We start from the raw sequence: 20,472 nt of genomic DNA, 5'->3' as shown, positions 1-20,472 counted from the left end.
AAGGGCAGAACATGTGGGTTTCTGCAGCGGTCAGTTTTGGGATCGGTTCTGTTCAATATCTGCATCAACAATTTAGATGATGGCATAGAAAGTACGCTTATCAAGTTTACAGATGACACCAAGTGGGGAGGGGTTTGTACAGTCGCCAGATAAAAATACCGGACACACTTGATCTCAGATGGGGAGGGGAGGCAACCGGCTGCATGGGGCAAGGAGTGGGGCTGGCGGGGGAGATCGGGGAGGAACTGGTTGTTGGGGAGCAGGGCTGGCCGGGAGGAGGTCAGGGGGAGTGGGGCTGGCCGGGGGGGGGAACCAGTCAGTGGGGAGTGGGGCTGGCCCGGAGGCAGTCAGGAAGAGCAGGGCTGGCCAGGGGGAAAGAGCGGGGGGAACCGGCCAGAGGAAAATGGATTTGGCCCAGGTGCACGCAGATCCCAGGGCACTGACCATCCCGTGCACAGTTCCAGCGGAGCTCACAGGTGAGTCCAGCCCCAGGGATTCCATCCTGCCCTGGCTCCGCCCCTACCCCCGCCTCCCACCCAACTGCATAGTTGCATACTGCCTGGCTGGTAGACACACTCATGTGTCTACTAGCTAGGCGGTACACAACTACATACTGATACTCATAATCAGGGCTCGCCAAGCGGTGGTGAGCCCCGCTCGACAGCCACGCGGTTCTGTGAGCTGCGCATGAGCAGATCGTGCTCCGCATGCGCAGATCGTGCTGCGCTGGCTATGCCAGCTTGTAATCTACTCGCCATAGGAGAGTAGATTACATGATTTGTCAAGCCCTGCTCATAATAATAATAAAACTTATTTAATTAGAAAATACCGGACATTTATATGTCAGGTATTTTCTTGATTTGTTTCCCAGAAAGAAAGTTCAAATATCAGACTGTCTGGTTCAAAATCGGACACCTGGCAAACCTGGGGGTTTCAAGTGCTTTGGAAGCTGGGACCATAATTCAAAATGACCTGGACAAACTGGAGAAATGGTCTGAAGTAAAGAGGGTGAAGTTTAATACGGACAAATGCAAAGTACTCCACTTAGGAAGGAACAATCAGTTTCACACATACTATGTAGAATAGAAAATGACTATGTAGGAAGGAGTACTGCAGAAAGGGATCTAGGAGTCATAGTGGACCACAACCTAAATATGAGTCACCAGTGTGATAATGTTGCAAAAAAAAAAAATGATTCTGGGATGCATTAGCAGGAATGTTGTGAGCAAGACATGAGAAGTCATTTTTCTGCTCTACTCTGCACTGGGTAGGCCTCAGTGGGAGTATTGTGTCCAGTTCTGGGCATCACATTTCAAGAAAGTTGAGGAGAAATTAGAGAAGGTCCAGAAAAGAGCAACAAAAATGATTAAAGGCCAAGAAAACATGACCGATGAGGGAAGACTGAAAAAATTGGGTTTGTTTAGAAAAAAAATATTGAGAGGGGACATGATAACAGCATAGGCGTGCACACGGGGTGTGTCGGGTGTGCCCAGGCACACCCTAATGATTTGGGCTGGTTAGCAGCTGCTGGAGGAGGAGGGGGATTTGAGACAGAGAGCCGCAGCCTCTCACTTTCCCCACAACCATGTTCGGGGCACTTTGAGGCAGAGAGAGCGCATGCACGATGGAAGCAGCTGGGGATTGACCACAGATGCCGGCCTGAGCCATTTTTGTGCCCTGGGCCCTGCCCAGCCTGGCGGCACCCGTTCTGCACCCAGGGGCACCCCCACCTGGCCCGTCAGCATCGCATGGCACCCCTTCTGAGCCCGAGGCTCCGGTTCCATTCTTGGCTCTGGCCCCGCTCATCCCAGCAGCACTGCGCGGCGCCCCTTCTGCACCCGGAGCCCCATCCTTGTCCTTGGCCCCAGCCCTGGCCCCGCCCAGCCTGGCAGCACTGGGCGGTGCCCCTTCTGCACCAGGGGCCCCAGCCCAGCAGCACCTTGTGGTGCCCCTTCTGCACCTGGGGCCCCAGCCTCGTCCTCAGCCCTGCCCAGCCCGGCAGCACTGCGCAGTGCCCCTTAAAGGGAGGCGCCCTGGTCTAGGGCCCGGCTGGCCTGTAACTTGGGCCAGCTCTGACTCCAGCCCCGCAAACTGGAAGGCAGAAGCTGGCTTAGCTGAAGGTAAGGTAAGGGAGAGGAGTGGAAGGGGTAAAAATAGGGGGCAGGGGTGGGAGAGGAAAGGGCTTGTGCTGAGGGGAGGAGGGGAGGTCAGGAGAAGAAAGGAGAAGGCACCAAGGGACCAAAAATAAATAAATCAGAGAAAAGGCATGTGATGTCCAGCCTTGGTGAAGCCAGTCAGTGAATCAAGCAATGTTCTATTCTTGAAGTAGTTTTAATTTTATTTTTGTATAATTGTTTATGGAGTCAAACCTCAAACAGTTTTTGAACTTACAAATGTTTGCCATTCACCTTCAAAGTTGCTTGTCGGGATTTTTCATTTATATGACTAGCATTTACTCCATAAAGTCTTATTGAATTGGCAGTGTTACAGGTTGTATTTTCATGTGCAGTTTGAACACAATCTACCTTGGCAGTAGCATTTTTACTTTTCACCTGGTTTTCAATAAGCATATTTATTGGAACTGCAGCCAGTTAGTTAGTTTTATCGTCCATTTATCTTGTGCTGTTTAGTGTTATAGTCTGTTCCTATACTGTTTCATATATAACTAATGTATGCTAAATAGATTGAAGTTATAAGGTGATAGAAGTAAAAGATGGAAAGCATTTGGGAGTAAAATGTATGTACATAAGTAAAGCATGGCTGTAATTCAAAATTGCAGGCTGAAGCTTGTAAGATTTTAGCTTAGTCATGCCAGGCTGTAGGCTTAAGAATGCTTGGCATGAATAGGTGATGTAGGATTAACCCTATGCCAGTAAGGTTATAGGTTTACTACAAGGGCTGCCAATTAATGATATTATAGGAAGCAGACTGCAACTTACTGATATTATGGACAACAGACTATTTTAATATAAATGTCAGAAAAGACACATCTCCCAATCACTGCAAGTCCTGACATGTGCTAAAAATGCAAACCATAACAATAAAAAAGACCAAACCAAAGAGCAGCAAAACTCATTCACCCGAAAGTGACCATTGTGTCAGCAAGGAAACACAACAAAACAAAATAACACCACCCTCAGATAGCAAAAGAAAGCCCAAACCTCAATCATCTGAGCACTCCCCAATGTTTGTGCAAAAGATGTGTTATATAGTGCCTTGGAGGTCAACACATTCAGCTATCTTATATCAAGGGACAGATGTGTATCTTTGCAATTCCTATGACTTCCTATTGGGAACTGCATGTGTATCCAAACGCAGAGTCCAACCACAGAGTTTGTGTGGCTTAGTACCATCAGTGGGGTGCACTGTGGTTTACTGATCACAGCAAGGTGCTGGGAGGCAGGAGTTAAAGGCTGCTAATTTCACTATTCTACAATAGGACAAATTATACCCTTAATTACCCATTTGCAACTTCCAGAGATATGAGGCCAGAATTTGGAGTCTCCGTCTTTGCAGGATGTAACCCTTTATTCCCCAAACTTTCAGGAGTTGTGCTTTCAGCCCTAGAGGGAGGGCAGCTCACCAAGCAGCATCCACTGGCTGAGTTTGAGAGACATCCAAGGGCTGGCACTAAGGCCTCTCCTTAGCTGAAGGCCTGCTCTGTGGCAATGGGGCTTTGAGTATGTCAGGCTGAGAGGAGCCCGAGAAAAGCTCCAACCCTAAAGAAATCTTGATTAGACTGTGGCTTTGCTACAGGAAAAAAGGAGGGAAAATACTCTGCCTCTTGGAACTTTTGTGCCATTGTACTTTTCTGTTTGCACTTGGGGAAGGATTAATTTGAAGTGAGATGAATAAGTGCAGAATGATGTTTTGTAAAAGTCGCAATACCCCAGGGAGTTGGAGTGAAGCCTCTTGAGCTCTGTTTCCAGCCCTACTGGAAACTTAATCTCAATGGCTTCATATGCTGTTTCCACTACAAAGGTAGGAAAGATCAACTCTAGGTGGGTATAAAGTGGATGATGGCTAACCCATCACCTAGCTCTGTAGGGTAGGAATAAGAACTGGAGAGGGGACAGATGAGGAAAATCTGAACCGTGCAATATCCTTTCCCCCTTTTTACCTGCTTCCAGTTGTGGAGAGCCTTAGACAATGGGAACTCCTGCTGTAACTTCAGAGAGTGAAGCTGTGGGCAGAATGACTTCTTCAGCACAGATTCCTCCACTCTAATGGATGGGTATCAATTTGGTCTCTTCTAGACTCCTTTGTGGAGGTCAGGACATATAGGCCTCTGTGGTTAATTTGTCCATCTGAAAAATATTCATACCAGCTACTTCACCTTAGTGCACCGTGAATTGATTTAGCATCTGGGGAAGTCTTTGGGATTCTTGAGGAAGTAATGACATGTTCAGTCAGAGCAATAATATTCAGAGCTGTTAAGTGATCGCATTAACTGGGGTTTCCTTACCAGCCTTTCACATTATGGACCTCTCTGCTGCGGAAGTTAAGATTCTCCTTTCCCTCCCTTTATGTAAGAGACTTCCATGGCACCATAACTACTATGTAGTTTCTAAACCTGTATCCTGAGGACCTTCTCTGATCCCATTCATGCACTGAGTACCACTTTCCTTCATTCCTTTAAGACCCTTCACTTTGTAAAAAGTCACTTAAGTGACATTCTAATGTACAACTGGAGCCTGGAGGCAAAGGGTCTCCTCTGGTTAATACATTTGTAACTGAAATGTGACCTTTTGTGAAGCGGAAGCTGTGCTGCATGGTACAAGAACAGATATCTATGTGATGGGAGCCCGGCTGAATTTCAGCCTGATGAGGCCACTAGAAACAATTGTGCCAATATGATTTTGATTGTCAGTGCTATAAAGCAACAGAGCTATGTATTCAAAGGTTAAGTGTTCCTTAAAAGGCCCAGCTTTAGCTACTGTATTATTAACTGTCGAGTATTTTTTAGTTAAGTTGAAACCTATGATGAGAACACTTAAGGGATTCTTTTATCAGCCATCTGAAACCTAGGGAAAATGGCATACATATTGTTCTTGTCAGCAGAAGAATATAATAACAAAGTTAACCTGGGATAATTTTCTCATTATGTAGCATGCTCCCTGTTGTCTCTGGCAGTTTCACATAAATGAATGGCTAAACATAAAATGAATCCTGTTCCATTCCCTATCATAATACCTTAGAGACATAAAAAGAAAGATCTACGCAAATCCATGCGCATTCAGGTAAATATTTGATATGGCTTTCAGGCATAAACACTGACATGAGAAATGTTTTAGGTAAGCAAGTAGGTGAGCGTCTTGATTAGTGTGTTTGACAGAACAACATTTATAGAATGCAAGCTTGAACGTTAGTCTGAGAGGGTTGGCTAAAATCATATCACCTGCATCTCTGTCTGAAAAGAGTCTCAGTAATTGCAGGATTCATGAAGATTATAATGGGTGGAAAAAACTAAGCAATTTAAAACACGTCAAGAATTAGGTTATTTGCACTTAAACATTGGTTGCCTAATGAGACTCAAGCTAATGTTTTTCTCTGTCTTCTCCTTCACCATTTCTTTTTGTTACCTCGGGCCAGTAAATAGCTTTATTTCTGTTGAGGCAGACAAGGTATTTCCTCATTTGTTCTACTGTCTCACAATGTAAGATTATTAGACATTACTGCCAATAATTGCTGAATTTTAGAGTTAATCCCATATTTCCCAGGTTATCATTGCCCACATCTATCACTAGTACTTTCAAAGACAATCCTAGATGCTTCAGCTATGATTTTTACTCGCTTCCTTCTCCTACTCCTGAGTTTCAGACAAACCTTTTAATTTTACTAATTTTTCTTCAAATCTTGTTTTCCACCTTATCTCTGCCATCAGTTAAAAACATCATTTACTTCTGTGTTATATCTCTGATCCCTTGCCGTTCAGCTGTTTTGTGTCTTTCAGGCTGTGTACTAAACACGGAGACAGTCTTTTATTAATGTTTGTGCAGAGTTCAAAACAATGGAGGCCTAATCCTATCAGTGACCTTATATGCTACTGACATATAAAACAATTAAAATGATTGTTTATAGTATTTTTCGATTTAGCTACTTGGAGACATATGCTATAGTTTATACCACTTCTCAGAATACTTCACAGAGTCATTTAGGGGCAGATCTGGGTAATCATACTTCTACTGAATAACATCTTACTAAGTAGACCCATTGAAAATTACAGGAGTACTCATGTAGTAAGGAGATTTGAAATGTAAGTCACATAATAAATACAGCTACCTCAACTTTTTTCTCCTCTAATTTCTCTCTATTTGAAGAGAGACGATTGTGGGTTTAGAAACCAAATTCTGAAAAGTGGCATTGGCCTAATTTTCAGAGGGGCTGGTACATTCCACTCCTTTTTAACGTAACTACTGATCCTCAATACTTTTAAAAATCAGATATAAATGTTCTCAGATAGGGATTCCAAAAAGTTGAAGCCCTTTTGAGAATTTTGTTCATATTATTTAATAAGAAATCCACTTAAATCATGGAGAAATCGTATTTTTTTGTGGGTGGCTCATGGCACAAATAATACATTTTGTGGATGTATTCATACCATGCCACCCATTCTTCTGAGCTGCTCCTGAGGGAGGTGCTGCGTTCAGAGCTCAGCTGCCAGACAGAGATGGCTGCTGGCTGGGTGCCCGGTTCTGAAGGCAGCACTGCCAGCAACAGCAGTGCAGAAGTAAGGACAGCAATACCTTACTTCTGCTTTATGTTTGTAAGACACCTGTGAAGTAGAGAAGTTTTATTATCCCCATTTTATAGATGAAAAACTAAGACACAGAGAAATTAAGTGACTTCCTCAAGACTACACAATATGTCCTAGAGAACCAAGAAGAGAACTTAGATTGATTATTTCCCATTCCATACCTTTAACCAAAAGACCGTCCTTTCCCCTCCTCCACTTATTTTTAATGGAAACTTTTAAAGTGGACTACAAAAAATACATTTGGCTCCTAAATGAATTATATTTCACAAAACTACAATAATAGGCATTTTAGCAATCTTCTTCAGCAATGACTAATTACTTAGGCTCTTGTAACTGAATATGCATTGCACAAGTTTGGTCCACCTTTGAATTCATTAGTCTCACTGCTCAACTTTAATCACTTTGTTTTTTCCATTTGACTAATTAGTATTGTAGCACTGATATACCCACTGTTCCTCTTAAAATCATTGAATAATGAAACGTTGAAATTCCTTGCATGTGCTGTTTGTTAATTTAGAGGTAAAAATCAAACAAATGTGAATACAATACTTCCCCTAAATAAGCAACCTAAATAACAACAATTCAGAAAAACCTGTCCAAATATGATCTTACTAGACATGTGTCCGTATAGAATAATATTTTGTCAGTTGGCAAATTTTTGGCAGTGCCCTTTTGTCAGAATGCATAAGGGAAGGCCTGGGTTGCTGAATATATTTGACAAATACAAGTTGGTTGGAGCAAAGAGTTCTTCAAGACAGCTTCTGGGCCAACTTTCTCTCCATAGGTTAAATCCCCAGATCTGAACTCAGCTTTGCTCAGGTACATTTTCTGAAAGACATCACAATTTGCCCCCTTAAAAAATATTTAATTACAAACTAGAGCAGGAAATGCTGATTCTGTGTGTGAGGCATCTGATAGAATACTCCTTTACTTGGATTAGCTTGGTTGTGGTCACAAATTTGCGATTGTGTTGTTACCTAATGGTTCTTCCTAAAGCTCATATTGGGTGAAATTCTCATGAAGGGCCAGATCCCTAGCTGGTATAATGAGTTGAAGTGAACGGAGCTATGCTATGCACTGGCTGAGCATCTGGCCCACAGAGTAGAAGACCAGCACAGTCCTAGCTAGGACTGTGTGCTGCATTGACAGTGTCCGAGTGGCCATCTGTTGCCCGGATGTCCAATGATCTGTCAGAAGGAATTTCCTGAGCTCAGAGCAAATCTAACCCAGAGCAAAGAGTGATAATGGGAGTCATGCTAAGAAAGGGTCCCCCAAACTTGCAGCAATGAATGGGGGGTATAAGGATTCATAGACCTCAGTGCTGTTGGTGGGAGGGGCCATCCAGCAGCTAGCAGGGGAACTACCGGGGTGGGACTGATACCCGCAGCAGGGGTCTGGCCCCCCACACTCACCAGCAGCCAAGGGCACCATTTTGGGAGAGCAGGAGGGGCTGCAGCCATGCATACCAGGATACCGCTTGTTTTTCTTCCCATTTCCCTGATGATCAGGGAGCAAAGAGAAAGTACACGGATTTCATGAATTATTCCTCTGCCCCCTCCCCTCACCAGCCAGCAGTGAGAGGCATGCACAGAAACCATGTACCTTCCCCTCAATCCCTGATAATCAGGGGAACGGGAAGAAAAGCAAGCAGTATCCTGGTATGCACGGCTGCTGCCCCCCTGTCCTCCCAAAATATGCCCTTGCTGGCAGCGAAGAAGCGAAGCATGGCGGCCCCAGTTGCTTTCCTCTCCCAGTCTGCCGCTCTGGGGGAGAGGGTGGGATCGCCCCACGTTCATGAGAAAGAAGCAGAATGACACCGTTGGGGAAGGAAAGCAATCTGGGGCCATCTTACTCCACTTTCCCTGCCACTGCTGGTGATTGGAGGGAGGAGGATGGCTACCTGCCACCGGCACCAGCTCCTCAGACCTGCTGAGACACCTTGTCTGGGGGAAGAGGTGGGAGCAGGGATGGGGAAGAGGTGAGGAGAGGATAGGGAAGAAGAGGGCCAGGAAGGAGCAAGAGTGGGGAAGGAGTGGGAAGAGGCGGGGCCTGAGACAGAAGGGTCTCACCCTTTGGCTCTGCCCAGAACACCCATTCAGACAGCACAGAAGATATGCAACACCAACCTACATCAACCTTTGGAGTAGTAGCTTCCAAGAGTTGTGCTTGTGTCCTGCAGTTAGGCACCATACTCTTAGGGTAAATTTCAATTTCCCAGACCCCATCTACTGAGATTTCGCTTTCACAAAACTTCATTATTCCAACTTTATGCTGGCAGAGAACATTTTGCTCTTTGAACATGCTCTAATACAGTTTCTGGTATTTTGCCATTGCAATGGATAGTACAAGTAAAAAGTATGTGCATTTGGTCACAATTTTTATTACACAACATGGCATTTTGGTATGGAACTATAAAATGTAATGCTGTTTGAATCTAAGTTAGAAGGCAAATATGTTTGTAGGACTTGTTTAACAGTTCAGCAATTATTTGTGCATCTTCAATGACCCAAGATTATGTTTAGAGGTTATGAAGGACATGGGGAATGTACAGGGCCGGATTAAGATCTTTAGAGGCCCTAAACACTGAAAAGATTATGGTGCCCCCCATATGTAATTCAAAATAAAAACAATACTATACCATAAAAATCTCTTTTTTTTTTTTTTTTTTTGGTGCCCCTGCTTTGCTGGTGCCCTAAGCATGTGCTTAGTCTGCCTATTGAGTAATCCAGCCCTGGAAATGTATATACAGTTTTTCCCCTTCTTACTTGAATAGTAATTTTTTTCAGTTCTGACATTTAGGCTGCAAACTTTGTCAGCCAGAACACAAATAAGACATTGTTGTGCCATTGCTAGATTTATTTAGCAACATCATATTGCATCTGAAAAACCAGAAAGACTTTATTTGTTGGTACTGGAGAAATCTGCTTAAACTTAATCATTGGCTTTCTGGTTCATATGACAGAGGGAAGTTGCTTAAATTCACTACAGTAGCCAAGAAGGCTCTGTGTAGTGCCTGAGGTTTTCATAAGAACAGGCTAAATTGAAGATGGTCTAATCTAGGTGGTCTGATCTGTAACGATTTTTTAAAAAGAAAATGTTGCTGATTACTTAGAATAATTTAGAGAGACATATAAATATTTGCTAAATGTTTATATTACTACATATGTTGAGTAAGAGGGGAAAAGAAGACTTTAGATATTATTGTTGCTCCATTAAGTGTCTCTACGAACTGAATGGTGCTGGTATTGCTAACGAAAGATGAGGCAACTCTCCAAAAAAAAAAAAAAAAAAAAAAAAGAGGGGACATACAATAAATCAATATTACATGAGTATAATATAGATGCACCGGGGGATGTGGTAAGATGCCATAATCACCATTAATTTTGTCATTTCTTGTCTTTTGAGTGTTTTACTTTGCAACTTTAATATCCTTTAAATGCATGTGGCAGGTGGAGTTGGTATGGTATGAATAGTATATTATTAATACATTTGAAGTAAATCAACATATTAAATCACAGCGATAATGTATCCATAGCAATTAGTTCTACAATTCCTTTTATTGCCAAATGTAAACACAGCAACACATGAAGTAGAGATTGTATAAAAACAAAATAAACAGAGCTAGAGAAATGAAACTAATGCTGTCATAAGTATTATATAAGAATCATATCACATTTACTTTAGGGCCCAGACACAAACCTTTGCTGATATAACCACTGACAGTGCCTGTGAGTTCCAAACTAGTCAACAGTATCCATTCCTGAGATAAATGTTGCAAAAACAAATTATGCACTTTTCTTTGAACTAATGTTGAATGAAATGCCCTATATTTCCTCACTTTTATGTTGTTTTCCTCCTCTCTGCACAAAGCTCTTCCTTTGAAAATCAGCTGAAGAGAAAAAATTGTGTGTGTTGTTCTGTAGAGTGATTTGGGTGTACTAAAATTCAACAAAAGCAAACAAATGATACAAAAAGAATGTTTTCTCATCAGTGAAAAAACTGCAACAGGGATTTCAATGAATGACATACAGAACCTAAAATAGGCTTCCACATTTCAACCCAACAATTAGACCATATATAGCTCAATGTGACTTACAGTATTCAAGATGTAATTTAGACATTTCTTCCAGGCTCTTTGGAAGAAGCTGTTGTTTGTGAGACCAATGTACGTGTGGATAGCAGCATGTTGGCATTTCTGAACACTCTTTTGTCATCTTTAGTGTATTCAGGTTAAAAGATGATTGCCAAATAAATGTTTGAATGTAAGGGTAGTATAAGAGGGTAATAAAAGACTGCAAGGTACAGAAGCTAAGAGATCCACTTAAACATCACCTGTTGTAACAAAAGTATTGTACCTACTTCTGATACTTGAGAAATATGGAACTAATTTGCTTCCCATGTACAACTGGAGCTGGTCAGGAATTTGTGTTCAAAATGATTCTCTGGATTTTCACAAAAATTAAAATTGGGAACATTTTGATTTTGCAAAAAAAAATTCATTCTCCATTAGGAAAATTGAAATGAACTATTTTAGTTTGATCAGTCCAACCCAAATTAGAAGATTTTTTTAATTGGCTTCAAGTACTTGGTTTCAAATCATTTAAAAAAAGCATTATATTGAACTAGAGCTTCACTTTGTGGGAATTATATATCAGCCCACTTATTTTCTTCAATGGGCTGGGTTAATATAAATAAACTTCTGTCTTTCTGATTCTTTCCATCAAAACAACTCCAGGGAATAAGTGTGGTAGAGCCTTTGGAGACCATTCACTCCACAGGGCAACAACATCTGAGTCTAAGCCTAACAAATTTAATAAGGTTTGCACAAGTACCTTTGTTTAACAAAGTGTATGAACTATACATGTATCTACTCCACTGTTAATTTCCATGCTAATTGCTCACTGTTGGATTTTTTTAAACTGTGACACTCCTTGCTGAACTTTAGACATGACAAGCAACTTAAAGTTCACGAACTGTGGTGGCTATTCATAGCCTCAAGTTCAACCATGTCAGTAAAATTCCTGATGCTTATGCATGGACCTCCATCTTGGTTGACAATAATTACAGCTGGGTCTGTAATTGATTACTATTCTTTGTGGAGCAGCACAGAGGGGGACCTGTAATTCTAACTCACTGGTGAGTGTGACTTTCTTTTTGGGAAGAAAGAAGAGCCTGAGAAATTCCTGGTGATTCATTGTGATCCCCAAGGTATTCCAGTCTGATTCCTTCCATTCCAAATTCCAGTGATTAGGACACGGAAGTAGAATTCTGTTGAGCACACAGCATGGTATTTGAATATATGGGTAAATATAAATGAAAGCAGATAGTTATTATTTTCTCATTTTTCTGCTGATTAATAGATTGCAAGACCAAAAGTCTGATATCCTAAAAAACCAGGCTATAGAACTTCCTCCAAATAATTCCTAGAGCATGCCTTTAAGAAAAAATCTTGATTTAAAAATTGTCTATGAGGGAACATCCACCACAATGCTTGTAAAATTGTTTTAAAGATTAATTGTTCTTTCATTTAAAAGTATGTATTTTGTTTCCAGTCTGAATTTGTGTAGCTTCAACTTCCACTGTTTGGAATGTGTTAGACCAGGGCTACTTAACACACGGCCCATTTGTTTGTGGCCCACGGTGCAGTTTGGGTTTACCTGGGGTTCAACATGCAGCCCACGGGTGGGATCCTTTGAACATGGCCTCCACTGGGAATACGCTCCACAATGGTAAGTCAATATTATGGTCTTCTGTTGATATGTGTTTTAGAAGTTAAATTCCTGGACTGTCATTGCTCATTAAAAGTGCTATCATATTGGTGGAAATCGGATAAAGATTGCATTTTATTTATATCAACAGAACTGACTTAAATGGGGCCTGCATTTTGTGTAGTCTTTTCTTAATCTTTCTATTCATGACTGTCAGTGTGAAAGAAGCTATTTGCATATATATGCAATGGCCCTTGGCATGTGCTGTGAGTATCATTATAGCCCCCCGGAGGTTTCAAAGTTGAGCAGCCCCGTGTTAGACCTTTCTCTGGTAGATTGATAATGCTATTATTAAATATTTGTTCTCTGTGTAAGGTACTTCCAGACTGTAATCAAGTTAGCCCTTATCTTTGCTTTCTTGAGCTAAATAGATTGAGGTCTTTTGTGTTTATCACTGTAAAGCATAATTTCAAATCCTTTAATCATTCTCATGGGTCTTCCCTGAACCTTTTGAAGTTTATCAACATCCTTCTTGAATTGTGGACCCAGTATTCCAACAGCAATCACACGTTGGCCACAACATTGCACAGCTAACTCATGTTCAGTGGATTATTTGTAACTGCTTTCATGTCTTTTTACCCTGTAAGTATGGCCTTGTAGCGGCTTCCCGCTTGCCACAGCGCCACCTGCTGTCGAGTTGGGGAATTAGCACTGCTGGCAGGTGGCCGGATCCCTTTCAGGACACTGCCCTCCAGCAATGTCCACAACAGCCTGAGCTTCCCCCCCTTCCGGGGGCAGTTTATGATAGGCCGGTAGGCCTTCAGGAGGCGGCTCCTCCACCTCCAGCACAGGGAGAGACGTGCCTGCCTCCCTGAGTTACTGCGCCTTAAACTAGTCCAGGCAGGTGAGTCTCTTCCCCGCCTTCCTTCAGGTCGGGCCAAGAGGTAATTGTTCGCGCGCCCGGCCTTGCTTCAGGTCTGGGCCGCAGAGGAATAAGCCCACCGCTTGTCAGTCTAGTATCATACAGTTTGGGGCAGGGCAACTGTTCTAGTCCTGTCCCTTTAAGAGTTCCCGCCCGATGCACGGACGGTCCCAAACGCACCGCAGGTAAGCCCGGGCTCTTGAGCAGGGCGGTCAACAAATACTGCCAGCCAAACCCAGGTCCTAACTCCAGGCGGGACGGTAAATGGCGGCCAGACCCTGACGCCAGGCGTGGCCGCACCCAAACCCAAGTTCGTAGAAGCTCCTCCTTCAGGAGCGGGCCCGGGAGGGCACCGGCAGCAGCAGCAGTGAGGGGGAGACTGCCACCCGGTTAAGGGGATGGCAGGGGGGGTGCAGGCCCACCCACTTCACTGCGCCCCGGCCCAGGGGCCCTGATGGCAGCAGTGCAGCTGCGACTGGCTCAGCAGGGCTCCGGCCCGTAACTTGCTGGCCGCGGACGGCTCTCCGCCCGGACTACCCCCTGGGCCACTCTCGTCTCCCCCTTCCCAGGTACCTGTAGCTTCAGCAGGTTCGTCGGGGAGTCGAGGCTGGTGTCGTCCCATCAGGGTTCAGGCGGCCCAATCCAGGGGTCAAGGGGTTGGAGCTCTGCAGCGTCCTGTGGGCTCGTCCGGTCCCGGCGTTCCAGTACCCATCGGGGTTCCAGCCAGTCCCCCGGCTTGGGCCAGTCCTCTGGGTCCCTGGGAGGTTCTGCTGGCTGGCTTGGCCCAGCCTCCGTAGCCTGGCAGGGACGCCTTGGCTGGCCTCCAGGGAGGCCGCTGAGAGCAGCCTAGCCCTGGTCCTACTCTCCCCAGGCAGGAGCTCTGGACAGGCCTCCGTCTCCTTCAGAGGCTGAGCTCCCTGGCCCTGACTGAGCTCCCTGGCAGCCTTCTTATAGTCCTAGCCCCGCCCTTTGACTTCCGGTCAGGTGAGGGGGCGGGGCTAGGCTGGGCCCAAAATGGCTCCCGTAGGGGTTCCTCCGCCTCCGGCTCAGTGGGGGACCACTCTACCCCACTACAGGCCTATATTCTTTGTTCCTGTAGATATGCATTCATATTTAGCCATGTTAAAACACATGCTTTGCTTGTGCTTTGTTTTTGAGGAGATCTATATTACTCTGTATAAGTGACTCGTCCTCTTCATTTTTTACCTCTTCCCCCCATTATTGTGTCATCTGCAAACTTTATGGATTAATTTGTTTTCTTCCTGACCATTGATAAAAATATTTAAACAGTATAGGAACAAGAACAGATCCCTTTGGGACCTCACTAGAAATACACCTGCTTGATGATGATTATCTGCTTTATTTACATTTAAAAGACCAATAGTTAGCCATACTTTTATCCACCTAATGTGTGCCATGTTAACTTTATATCAAGTTTATATCATGTCAACTTTATATTAATGTTTTAATCAAGATGTCATGCGGTACCGAGTCAACCAAACTTGTATTTTTGTAAAAAAAAAAAAAAAAAAAAGATACCAGCTTGACGAGATCTGTTTTCTAGAAACCAGGGTTGATTGACATTGATTAAATAAACCTCATTTAATTATTTATTAGTTGAGTTCCATACCAGCTGCTTCTTCATCTTGCCTGTAATTGCTATCATCTTAAAGAACTTATAATTATATGCGTCACCCTGTTTACCTTTTATAAATATTGGCCAAACTTTAAATTTCTTCCAGTCTTGTAGACTTTTCCAAATGAGTCAAGATTTATTGAAAATCAATATTAACAGCCCGGCATATTCCGTAGCCTGCTCTTTTAAAACTCTTGGATGCAAGTTCTCCTGACCTGATGATTTTAAAATATTTGACTTTAGTTGTTACTGTTTAACATGCTCCTAACATGATATTAGTATAGAAAGAGTGTTATCATATAATCAGACTACTTCATTAGTATATTCTAAATATAGAACACTAGATAATTATTGCTTTTTCTGCATCATTTATTGATAATTCTGCCATTTCCAGGTGGTAATGGATGATTACCATTGTCAGGATTCTTTTTGTTGTTAATTTACTAAAAACTCTTTTTCATTTTGTCCTCAACTCTGCTGGCTATAGATTTATCCTTGTGTCCCTTTGCTTCATTTATTATTTGTCTACAGTGCCCAACTTCTGATTCATATTTGTTACTATCAGCTCCCCTCTTTTTCCATTTGTTCTATTTTATTATTTATAGATGCCTTCTCCTTCCCTTTTAACTAGGTCAGTTTTTTACCAATTCAGCCTTCCCGTCCCCCTGCTCAATTGTGGCTTTTTGGACATCTAGTAAAGCATTTTTTAACAATTTCTAATTGTCATTCACATTTTTTCTCACTAAATTCTTTCTCCCAGATTATTTGGAATGTCATTGTTTTTTCCTTTGTGAGAATGACCCTTTTAAAGCTCCAAGTGTATAAATCACTGTTCTGGTCCTACATTTATAAATGTAGTCACTTGCACAAAAGCTACCATTAATTTTCAGTTCTCTGATGAGTTTCTATCTGTCAGGATTAAGCCTACTATAGAGTTCTCCCATATTAAAGATAACACTTTTGGAGTCAGGAAATGGTCATCTATAATATTTAGATATTCAAAAGATGTGAGAGAATTGTCAGCATGAGGCCTCCAGTATATGTCACTCAAATTGAAGTACTCCATGATCACATAGCTTTTTTACCTTACATATTCTAGATAAGTGCATAAGGGAACTTTGTGTTCCCTAGTGTGATTTCCATCTTGTGCTCTATCTGTTAAGACATTGATCCGTAAACATTCAAGATAATTTCTTCCAAGTTATCAGTGACTCAGAAACAAGTAATTCTATTTTTGAAATAGAGAGCTTTTCTATCATTCCTTCTGCCCACTCAATCCTTCCTAAATAGTTTATAACTATGGATTTTAGCATTCTAATCATGCAAACCACCAGATTTCAGTAATACCAGCTAGATCATATTTATACTGATTAATAAGCAATTCCAGTTCCTATTATTTGTTACCTAGCCCCATAGCATTGACGCCCAATCTAATAAAAGAATTTGTTCCCTTTGTGTTCTTTGGTTTCTTAATTAATTTTGTTCTTAGTGTCTTGATTCTGTGCTAAATGAGTACTCATCTCTTGTCTTTTTTGTACTCTTCTTTTAATATTAGATTAACACCCCTCTGATTACAATGCTCAGCCTGTCCCTGATAAGATAGATTCCCCTTCTATTGAGGTAGAGGCCATTCAAAGTATACAAACCTCTCTCCCCAAAGAAGATGTACCAGTGTTCTACAAGGCCAAAACTCTATGTTAGTTACCTAATTAGTTGTTCACTTCCAGAATCTTCTGCTTTCCATCTTACTTGCAAGGCAAAAAAGATCCCAGAGGAAATTGCGTTGACATTTTTCTTCAATACACTTCTGAGCAACCTGAAGGCCTCTATTATCTGTGAGAAATCGCACAGGAATCATTATGAACCTATGAACCCTCTCCAATGGATGCTTGCTTGTCAACTCCAAGAAGTGTCTTGGCTCCAGGAAAACAGTACATCATTGTGTTGTCCACTTGTCCTTTGCAGAATGTTCTTGCAATTCTTCTGAGCATAGAATATCCAAAAAGGATCATCTGTCCTCCTTGGATGTTTGAAGTGCTCATTGTGGGCAAGCTTGTTTTTCTCATAAATTGCCATCCTCTGGTGCATCCCATACAACTGTCCATTCTGTGGGACCAGCTGTATCTTGAGGTATCTTCCACAATTTTAATTGTAATTACCTTGTATCGATTGGAAACTTCTAGCTATGTGGAATTCCTCCTGGTCATCTCCAGCCCAGTAACCCATCCTCATCCATTTGAAGCCACAAGGAATGTTCATGCGATTTCATAACTTCTGTCTGACTTGCAGTGTCTTTGGGTGTGTCTAGACTACAGGGTTTTGTCAACAAAAGTGGCTTTGTCAACAAAACTATAACTATAACTGTCAACAGTAAGTTGACAGAACACAGCAATTTTGTAGATGGTGGTAAACCTCATTCTACGAGCAATAACGCTTTTTTCAGTAGTACTCTGTTGAAAAAAGGTGCTATTGCATTTAAACTGTGCTTTTTCAAAAGAGAGCGTCTAGGCTCTCATTGAAAAAGCAGCTTGCTTTGTCGACAGTACTGACTGTAGTCTAGACACTTTTTTGACAGAGGCTTTGTCAACAGCGTCTGTTGACAAAGCCACTGTCGAAAAAAGCCTGTAGTCTAGACGTACCCTCTGATTCTTAGTGGCCAGCTCGTTTCTTCTTTGAATCCTGGGTACTGATGTTTCCCAAACCTGATGAGCAAGCAGTTCCTCTATTTCTCTGATTCTTGGTAGCATCTCTATTACTCCCTCCAATCCAAGAAATTTTTCCTCCAGCTCAGCCTCTTAAAGAACCAGAGGTCTAGCGTCAGGCAGGAAATAAAACAAATCACATCTTTGTGGGTTACCACTTCTGTTCTTTTTGTGGCCATTTTGAAATCACACATAGAGCTGAACCTGGAAAGAAAGTGTCTCTTCTCCCTCCAAAATTCTCCTGTTAGCTGCCTCAGTTCACTGCTCTCAAGTTTGCCTAGCAAGTGACCTTTTTTTTTAATCAAGACTCCCCAGGTCAACTCTGCCTCTTGCCACTCTGCTCAGGCTATGTCTAGACTGCAGGCTTCTTTTGGAAGAAGCTTTTCCGGAAGAAATCTTCCAGAAAACTTCTTTTGAAAGAGAGCATCCACACAGCAAAAGTGCATTGAAAAAGAGATCTGCTTTTTTGAAAGATAGCATCCACATTGATTGCCTCTTCCACTTCCACACACGCTTTTTTTTTTAAAGAGCTCTTTCGGAAAAAGGCTCCTTCCTTGTAGAAAGAGGTTTACCGCTGTCGGAAAAACCCCTCTGTTCTTTCGACTTTCTGTTGAAATAACACAATTGCAGTGTGGACGTAAGTGTAGTGGTTCCGGAAAAATTCTGCTATGTAGACATATTCCCAGATGTCAAAGAGCGGGGCTAATCAAAGCTGCATGGGTCACTCTTACAGTCTTTACCAATGCACTGATCAAAGCTGCAGGGGTCAGAGCATCATTGCCCTGTCCAAAGCATCAAGAGACAGACCTGTCTCAGCTGCTTACTCATTGGCTTAAAGTGCAGCTGTGCCATTTGTGCACAGTAAACAACCAACCAGCTCCCCAACCAGCTATCTCACAGACAGACCAAATACACTACTCACCATGTCCCACTGCTTCCAAGCACAGAGTTATCAACTGCATCCTCTGAAACTCTTCTGATAACTTCCCCAAAGACTTAGTCTAGAAAAAGGATCAGACAGCAATATGTCTGTGTGTATATAGGAATATAATAATTCCTTTCTTTTGGACCATATATACACTCACAATTTAGATAAAGACATGACACTCAACCCATTTAAATTCTCTACATAATGCTTTTAAGTATGCACACACGCACATACACAATGGAAAACAGTGTTACCTATACTGACATCATAACCGCTCTTTACCATTCCTGGGCCATACAGCAGCAAAGCACAGATGCTAAAAATAGTAGGTACTCAGCATCTATATGTTCAAATTGCTTCAAAGCTGCTAAAAAATTCAGAACTTCAAAAACAAGCTTTTATTCTAAAATTAAAAGTTTAAGGGAAAATGTTTTTTTTTCATTTATTTTTATTGGAACACCCCCAAACCCAAAAATGTTCAATTTTCAGTTTATAATTTTTAGTTTTTCCCCCTTTAACTCCTTTTTTATTCTTCCGCCATTTTCAGAAGCATTTATTTCTGTAAATGTACTTTGATAAGTTATGCCAATATAAATACCTGTATACCAGTTTAACTGTGTCCACATTAAGAAGTTGCACTGATGAAATTATAAACCAAAATAGTTAATTCAGTTTAAAAAACCTGCTGTGTAGGCCAGTTTTAAGTGCTTTATTGAGCTGGGGTCAAAACACTTGAAAAGTAATATGCAGACCCAATTCATCTACCTGTACTCTGATTGGCAGTAACTTATTCTGCAAATGCATGTTACCCATATGAATAACTTTAAGCATCTGCTTAAGCCCCATTGACTTCAATGGAACTGTTTACATGCCTAAACAGAAGCAGATGCTTAAGGTCTTTCTTGACTAGGGATGAACGTGAGCATGTACTTACATTTAATTTTGTGCTGAAGTTGTTTACTGAGTTAGGGCCTCTGTTCCATACAGATGCAATTAATATGTGACTAAAATGTCAGTTTAAATGTAATGTAATAGGAACATTCCTAGAATCAGTCAACCAAAGATTATTGCTACTTGGGAGGGGCTTGAGTGCACACTAAGAACTATAATTTTCATCCAAAAGAAAAACAAACTACTTTAAATCAGTGCCACCTAACGAGTAATAATATTTTTATTAACACAAATGCTGTTCGGCTGAACTTCATTTTAGTTTCAAAATACAATGTAGCTTGACAAAGTAATGAATACATCATGCACACCGCTAGCTCCCACCATGAAATATGGCCCTTTGTGAGCTTTTACTTATGTCATACAGATTTTACAGTGATGTGTCTCAGATTGGATATCCTCAACCAAAAAGGAAGTTGCAGGGGGGTGCAAGGTTATATTAGAAGGGTTGTGGTATTGCCACTCTTACTTCTACACTGCCTTCAGAGCTGTGCAGGTGGAGAGTAGGAGCTATTGATTGGACACCCAGCTCAGAAGGCATCAGTGCAGAAGGAAGGGTGGCAATCCCATACCATGCCAAACTTACTTCTGTGCTGCTGCTGTCAGAGTTGTTAATATACTCACTAAAATCCAATTTCTGTTCTGGAATATAGGTGCACAACATGCATTGAGTGGGCCATAGTCACTGCACCAGTGGGGTCAGCAAAACCAGAGGGGAACTTCATGGTCACCCTGCTCTGTGGGCATTGTGGGGAAGGGGAGCAGATTGAAATGTCAGCCACAGGTAATTAGGACTCCACTCCAAGCTGGTACGCCATTTGGCCACATTAATTCCACCTTCAGGCTGATCCAGCCACACCCAACCTGGGTT

At 42.1% G+C, this 20,472-nt stretch overlaps 1 long non-coding RNA gene across 2 annotated transcripts in view; it reads left to right on the top strand.

The window, feature by feature from the left end:
* The first annotated feature begins 11,757 nt into the window (after window positions 1–11,757).
* Window positions 11,758–20,472, top strand: part of LOC102447669 (uncharacterized) — a 210,210-nt gene continuing 201,495 nt past the window's right edge. The window contains exons 1-2 of one of the 2 annotated variants that reach the window (XR_012906731.1): window positions 11,758–11,893; window positions 12,310–12,486. This is a non-coding gene — a long non-coding RNA (uncharacterized LOC102447669). Of the gene's footprint in view, window positions 11,966–12,309; window positions 12,487–20,472 lie in introns of both variants that reach the window. The other variant, XR_012906730.1, reaches the window with a different exon arrangement.

This window comes from Pelodiscus sinensis, chromosome 12 (assembly GCF_049634645.1).
Source record: "Pelodiscus sinensis isolate JC-2024 chromosome 12, ASM4963464v1, whole genome shotgun sequence".
Classification (NCBI taxonomy): Eukaryota; Metazoa; Chordata; order Testudines; family Trionychidae; genus Pelodiscus; species Pelodiscus sinensis.
This window is presented reverse-complemented; position numbering and strand designations above follow the sequence as displayed.